This window comes from Pygoscelis adeliae, unplaced genomic scaffold (genome assembly GCF_000699105.1).
Source record: "Pygoscelis adeliae isolate BGI_AS28 unplaced genomic scaffold, ASM69910v1 Scaffold38, whole genome shotgun sequence".
Lineage (NCBI taxonomy): Eukaryota > Metazoa > Chordata > Aves > Sphenisciformes > Spheniscidae > Pygoscelis > Pygoscelis adeliae.
The window spans coordinates 10,839,959-10,847,419 of NW_008825614.1; positions in this window are offsets into that span (position 1 = coordinate 10,839,959).

The following is a 7,461-nucleotide window of genomic DNA, read 5'->3' on the forward strand; positions in this document are numbered from 1 at the left end:
GTGGAGGCTGGGTTTGTTCAGTGTCTTTTAAAAAGCACTCTGAAACCCAAAGTGTCTTCCTTTCTGATATCTGAGTTTTTCAGGCGTCAGCCAGCAGTGAAATGAAAACTACCGAAGAAAAGAAAGACTCTCAGTTTTGAAAGGTAAAAAATTCTGATTTTAAATGTTGAGATAAGATATTAAGAACAAGTAGCAGGACAGGCTACTGAGAAGCTTAACAGGCTTCAACAAAGCAAGTACGTATGGTAATTTCTCTTCCATAGTCTAGTATTTATACTTCCTGTTAATCCCCTCACTCATCCTCTGCAGTTGGGCCTTCACTAACATGCTACAGGATAATGTTAGATGACTTGGTTCCAGTGAGTGACTGATGGAGGACAAGGGGGACAGTTTGAAGATGACAGTAGATGATGGGATTGAAGAAAAAAGAAGGATGAACTAGAATTACCTTCACTGAGGTTTTGGCTGAACTATGAGTTAAACTCTGCATTGTCAGCACTTCACAGAGCAGAGCACAGATGCAGACTGTAGTGTTTATATGTGTGTGCGCACATGTGGAAAAGCCAAAAAAAGGTGAAGTGCAGGACTGGGAGCACTGGTACAATCAGTCCTGAATTAAGAGGATTCACTACATCATTCATGTGGTGAGTATAAGCTCATTAGCAGATCCAAAGGATGAGCTTTACTGACTACATCGTTATCCCCAGACAGATACCACTTGCCCCTCACCATGCCTTGCTGGCCCACAGGATGAAGGACTGAGCTCACAGAAGATCTGAGTTTAAGTGCAAACTGTTTTTGTAGTCAAAGTGAGACTGAGGCATGAGCCTCAGCTCGCAGAGTCACGTCATGTCATCTGCTTCTTTCTTTTCCTTTTTTGTGACGCTACGTAATTTGCAGATAAAACCATCAGTATGTGATCTAGGCACAAGTGAAGGCCTGGAATGACAGCTGTGAGAAGTGTAAATCACCTCTGGCATCTTTCCAATACTAACTGCTCTGGAAGCAGGGGAAGAAAATATGACCTTGGGAGATGACAGGAAGAGAGGAACAACATGACCCCAACCATTCTGTCCCTGCACTGGTATCCTGGCTGCTGGAGCAAGTACTGAAGGCCTTGCCCACCGGCACCCCATCACCCCACGAAGCAACAGGTCTAGGGATCCTGCTGCACTGGATGAGAGGCTGCCATTTCTAGAAGGGAGCAGAGGACACACACATCCTTTCATATTTCCCTCGCTGGAAATGAAGCAGGGACCCTTTGCCTTGTGCTCAAACATAAGGTAGGCTTCTGTTTTATATTTGCCTTGCCCTTGAATTCACATCTGTCCAAAGCACGCATCAAAGCTCAGCACTGAGAAATACTAGCAATTTGTTTAGCAATGGGGTTGGCCACTGCAGTTCTAAAGGCAGCTGGCTCAGAGTTACTGCTTACCCCTAATTTAAAAAACATTGGCCTAATACTTGCCCTGCTGCCCTCCCAGAAAGGGTCTGCAGAACTGGTGCTAAAAATCACCCACACAATGATCATGGATTCAGGTTCATTTACCACAAGACCTGTCAGTAGGCTTTTTGGATAAACAAGGTCACTGCTTATCCCCAGAGTTTGATGTGGCAGGAAAGAGGAATACAGGGACAAGAAGAGATTCTGGGTAGTAAGCAGAAGGGTTTTGCTGGGGTTCTTTGTCCTTCTTTCCATAATGACCACCTTAGATCCCACCATAAAACGAGCACTCCTGCCACATCTCTTCAAAGTTGGCCTCCCTGGAAAGAAACTGAGTTATCCCTTGGCCCTTCCCTTCAGGAGTAAAGGCTCATGCAGATAAATGCAAATTAAACCAATAACCTGCACAGGCCCAACCCAGACAGTTATTACTGACAACTGACCATGAGCACTTAATATAACGGTCTCGTTAATCAAAATGTAGAGCTAATTGTGTTGGGAGGGAAAGAAGAACAAATGGGAGGGACAGGCACAGCTATCTGCGGGACAGACTAATAGTAAGATGCAAAGTAAGGCAGAAGCAAGAGCCTTATAATTATCTGAGGTTTCCAAGGAGGTGACAGCCATTCTGAAAACATGAAATTCATATGCTCTGATCTTATTAGAGGCCAAGACAAGATGTCATTGCTGATCTGAAGTAAAAGGCCAGTTTATCTCATGCAAGGACAGTTCCCAAAAAGGCAAACTAAAGTCTAAATGAACGGTGCAAGCTGTCAGTACCTTGATAAAACATCACCAGCTTTTTGCAGTCCATTATCTCAGTCCTCTCAAAGGGCTAAGGCATTAAGGAGCAGAACAAGATGTAAAGTGAGAGGACTCCCAACCTAGTCTGTTCTTCAGTTCATACCAGGTGTGCAAGGACAGGTTCTGCATGTGGTTCACTGCCATCCGTCCCTGTCCAAAGCAAGGGGAGTCCTACAGTGTCTTGTGGCTGGGATAACAAGGGCTGGGGACTGGTCCAAAGGATGCTTGAGAAGACTGGCAAAGCCAGAAGCAGCACCCCCATAGAGAAGTGCCCTCCCCACCCTTGCTTTGTAGGAGTGGGTCTCTGTATCTCTCTCCTTGATGTAGCCCAGCCATTTACTCTTTACTGATGTCTGAGACTTTCACATTTGATATCAGGTCGGGCTAACTGACACTCCAGAGGAATTAAGGATTTCACACAGCTGTTGGCCTGTTTTCTTCCTCTCGAGAGGAGGAAAGGGCATCCATTAGCACCACAGCAGTCACAGGTAATGGAGATGTATGTCTGGCTTGCTGGAGGAACCTTCTCTTCCATTTTGAGAGGCAAGAAAGGCCAGACATGATTGGCCTTCTCTCGCTCTTAATAAACCCTATGAATCACAAGTAATCGCCTACTTAAAGCTGTTCTTCTCTGGGGAATGATATGACAGCCAGCACCAAAGGAAGGGAAAAGCAGGAGGGTGGTCAGGGGGATTTAAAAGAATAATTAGCTTAATACATTTCTGGGCCTCAATATGAACACTCAGTCTGAGCAATTCAGGCCTTGTGGTTGAATTAGAAACGGCTGGGAAATATCCATTGTCATAAGGGATCGCTCATGAAGGGAGCTTTAACGAGGTCAGCCTAAGGCAAGCCAAAGTGCCAGGCCTGGATATGGCCAAACATTTGAGGTACACACCCCATGGCTTTGTTTCCCATAGGCATAAATTAATAAATCTGCCAGGAGAGAATGGGCCTGACCTTATTCTCAGTTAGCACTGGTTTTCCACCCAGGTTGCCACTGAGCATGGCGACATGCCACCGTGTTAGCAAGAAGAGAATCAGGCTCAGTGACAGAATCTGAGTCACTCAAGTCAATGCATGCATTGTAAAAATTTTAAAAAAGTTATACAGAGCATACATGTTCTCTATCACCCATTCTTAATGCCTCTCCCTCCCACCTTTCACAATGAAAGGACATTGCCATAAGGGCCATGTGTTAATGGGATGTTTTCCTTCATACATGGGACATCTGCCACCCTTCAGCACAGCAGAAGAGTATGTACAACTGAAAGCATGCTCCTCCCTCCTGTGATCCCCTCCATTTTCCCAACATTACAATAGAGCCTAAACGTAGGGGAACTTTAGCACTTGAATTTCCTTTCCAGCCTCCCAGCATAGTGTACTTCTGCTCTGCGCACTGTCAGCATGCTCCGTTTCATGGGATAGAGGGCAAGGAGAGCCATGACCACACTCACCAACCCTCCAGTATGATGCTGAGGGGCAATGACTGGTAGATGACCTGCAGCTCCAAGCCCTGCAGAAGAGGCTGTACGCTACCCTCCTTCCTTACCAGCACTTACCAGTCCCCTCCTGAAAGCTAAATGTGACTTCAACTGAACTGTGAGACTAAAAATGCCTCCTTCCACCTGTTTTTCTTACTGTAAGTTCTATTAATGCATTACAGTTTGTGCTATGACTAGAGAACTACTGGGACAGTGCTGTGAGGGTCCTATCACCCTTATTCCCATTCAAGAGAACTACCTGACAAGTCAGTTGATAGGAATACCTATGAAAACACATACTAGAGTGCAAGACTGGAAGAATTAATACCTTTCGCTCCCTGAAAATCTCCCCTTCCAGAGCTGGAGGCAATCCACTGAGGACATCCATCAGGCTGGAGGAGCACACATACTGTAAGCCCCCTTTGCTGTGAGAAAAGTGGTTTCAGCTATGAGGTAGGCTAGGTCCCTGCAAGGTCAGTACTGCCAGGCACTGGAATTTAATGAACAAGCAGCTAACATGTCTCTCTGTCTCACATGCATCCAGGGCAGATCTGGCCTCTGCTGCAAGAACAGTGATAGGACAACATGACCTTAAAGCTAAAATAACACAGGACAGACACTCCTCAGGACAAATCAGAGCAGCTTTAGGACATCGAGGAGGCTAAGCCCATATATAGCAGCCAAGATCTGGCCCACCCTGAGGATACATCACATTAGTTTGTGAAGCCAGTTAATTAGTCTCTCTTGTTTCTTTTCCTGGTGTGAAGCAAGAATTCTGTCCGAGTTGAGTATGCAGTATTTTGAGAAAGACAGAGCTAAAGAGCCAAGGTCTCTTTTCTGCTCAGGAATTTATTGGGCCATTGATCTGACATGTATGTTTAGGGTCAGCAGCAATGCCTTCAGGGAAGTGGCAGAGAGATGTCCCAGAAGCAGCAGCTTCTTCTGTGGGAACCTCATTAGCTGAGGCCCTTCATCTGCAATAGCACAGCTCCCACTGAATTCTCCCACTGAACATAATCTGGACACTGTCACTAGCGCTTGCTTGTCCTCCTCATCTCACATGCTGCAGGGTCTGCATATCAAACAGCCTCTAGTTGAACTGCCATCCCAGGGAAAAGTCAGGAATGATTCTTTAGGTTTTGTTTTGCACAACAGCTCTCCTGGGCTGTAATCTGCAGAGACGCAGCAGGGGGGGGCACGTTCCACCTCATTGCCTTTGAGTGAGGAGGCCAGCTGCTATTAGTCCCTGTCCCGCTATCCCCTGCTGGGAGCCCATCAGGAGATGCAGCTAGAGATGGGTAGACTTGTGCTCTGGGGCTAGGCTGTAGCCTCGGGCGCAGGGAGGCAAGGCTTGCAACTTCAAGAACTGAATAATTTTCTCTCAGCCTGGTAAACCTGCCTGTCTCTTCAGCATCCATCACTGGATTGAAGGCAGTGATGGTAGCAATACATAAACATCATGGTAGACACTGTGCAGGACACTCATTGAATAAGCCCCACTTCCCCCGAAAGCTCACGATGTGAAGAGGCTAATGCAGAAGTGCACTGGGGGCCTGCCCAGCATGATCCAAGACGGCAAGATGGCTGTTGGAGACCTCTCCCATGAGGGAGGTCTTTTGGGACAGCCGGTTCCTGGGAGCCCTACAGGCACTGTACACTTGTGAGCAAGGCAGTATCTCTGGATGCTGCAGGTCTTGGCTGCCCGCAACCCGTCTCTAAGCCTACAGTCACAACTGAGTATCTGGGTCCGTTGTGGACCACAGAACCCAGGCAACGAGGAGCAAGAGCCCAGCAGGTTTGAGTGAAAGGGTGTAGCAGTCAGAGGTGGGGAAGCTACTTCCTCCATCAGCCCCACGTAGCCAAAGGGCCAGGCCTGTTACGGCAGGGCAAAAGCTCAAGGTGAACAAAAGGCTAAAGTACTTGCTAAAAGATGTCCCACCACAGTGTGAATGCAGTCCCACCCACCCCATCCCCTTCTCCCACAGCCTGACGAGGAAGCCTCTGTACCTGTTTATTCTTTAGGTCAAGGGAGAGCTCATAATCGGAGGCAGCTGCATGGGAACACGAGGCCGTCCCTTTGCTGCGCTGCACTCTCACTGGGGAGCCCGTGTGGTGGAGGCTCGCCTTCTGCACCAGAGGGGAACACCCCGCTGCCTGCTCTTCTTGGAGCTCCGCATGCTGGGCTTTTAGCGTCAGGGTGTCGGACCTGCCTTCCTGGCCACTCTGTCTGCCGGCCTCCTTCGGATCCTCCGTTTCACACACGGCTTTCTTGCTTGTGGAACCGCTGGGATCGTCACTGTGAACAAAACGCAACGTTTCGCTTTTTTTATTTGTTTTTATTATATTTTATTTATGATTATGTTTATTGTTGTTCACTATACTCATTCACTGAGCTGCATTTTAAATGTCTGGGGAGCTTGGGCTGTGAGGGGTCTCTCTGTGATGGATCAGGACTTCAGGTTGATGCAGCCAAAGCTCTGATTCCTCCCTCTCTAAGAGCAGGCCCCTATGCTGCACACACTGTATGAACCAGTCCTGCGACTCCTGGAGCTGCCCGGTTGCCTCTGCTTGGGGTGTTGCAGTTGGAGGTGAGGGGCCAAGGAGGGTGTCATGGCCTATGGACACCTCTCCTGCTCCCTGGAGCAGCTAGCAGCTGGCAGACACCCCTGTGCCCTTGCTGCCTATTGCTCAGCATCTCTCTGTGCATCCCAGAGTCCCACCTGGCATGGAACCTGGATCCAAAAGATCCAGTTTTCCCCTGGAGTTTCTAAGGGTGTCTGGGAAATGGTGCAGGGGCAGCTGAATGTTGCAGAGTTTCCAGAGGAACTCTGGCGAGCTGAGAGCATAAAGATGCAACAGAGCCAGCCAGCCCTGGGATCCTGACTCTTTAAAGCATGTCTGCAATACAGCCATAGCAGACTGCAGAACTTCCAAAAAAGAAGCCGTTTCTTTCTGACCCACAGGACAGATTGCTGTGCTGCTGAGACCTTGTGGAGAAAGGAAAACACCCTTTTCTCCTGTCAGCCACAGCAGTAATTGTGTGAAAACAGGGCCTGACAACAGTGCATTCTAAGAAAGCTGACATGTTGCTCCAGACAGGATGGGAGTAGCATATGTCTGATCCATTGAAGTACTGAGGAAGTCTGTCATTAACCTCTCTTGCCAAATATTTTCAAAAATCATGCAATTTTCAAACAAGGTTTTGGTACTCTGGGGGACTGTTTGAACCATGGGAGTGTTCATTTGTTGTTACATTAGTCTCTTTCCAGTGGCTACAGAGAAATAATTTAAGATTTCCAAGAGTGTGCAGGCCAGTCCGCAAGGACTCTGGGTTCTACTGCACTGTGTACATCAGACACAGCTCCACTGGTTTCCAGTGGATCAGTATTTAGCTGAGAGCAACATCTAGTTTGGAAATAATTACTACAGAACCAATCCATTTAATTCCATTGAAACCAAGGATGTGCACTGCCTCCCATATTTAAACACCATTAAATTACTTAATTCGCTTCTGAATCATATTTCTTTCTCTTGGATTTGCTCCACATACGACCAGTTCTGCTGTCATTTAGATAACAAATCATTTTATGATTGGTGTTGATGTCAGAGCAAAATCAAGGAAATTCGATACGGTTTTCTGTAGTGCCCGAATTACTTAGAAGCATTTAAGTCTCATTTTCAAAAGTGCTGTAAGCACTTAAGAGCCCAAGTCTTCTAACTGTAAATAGA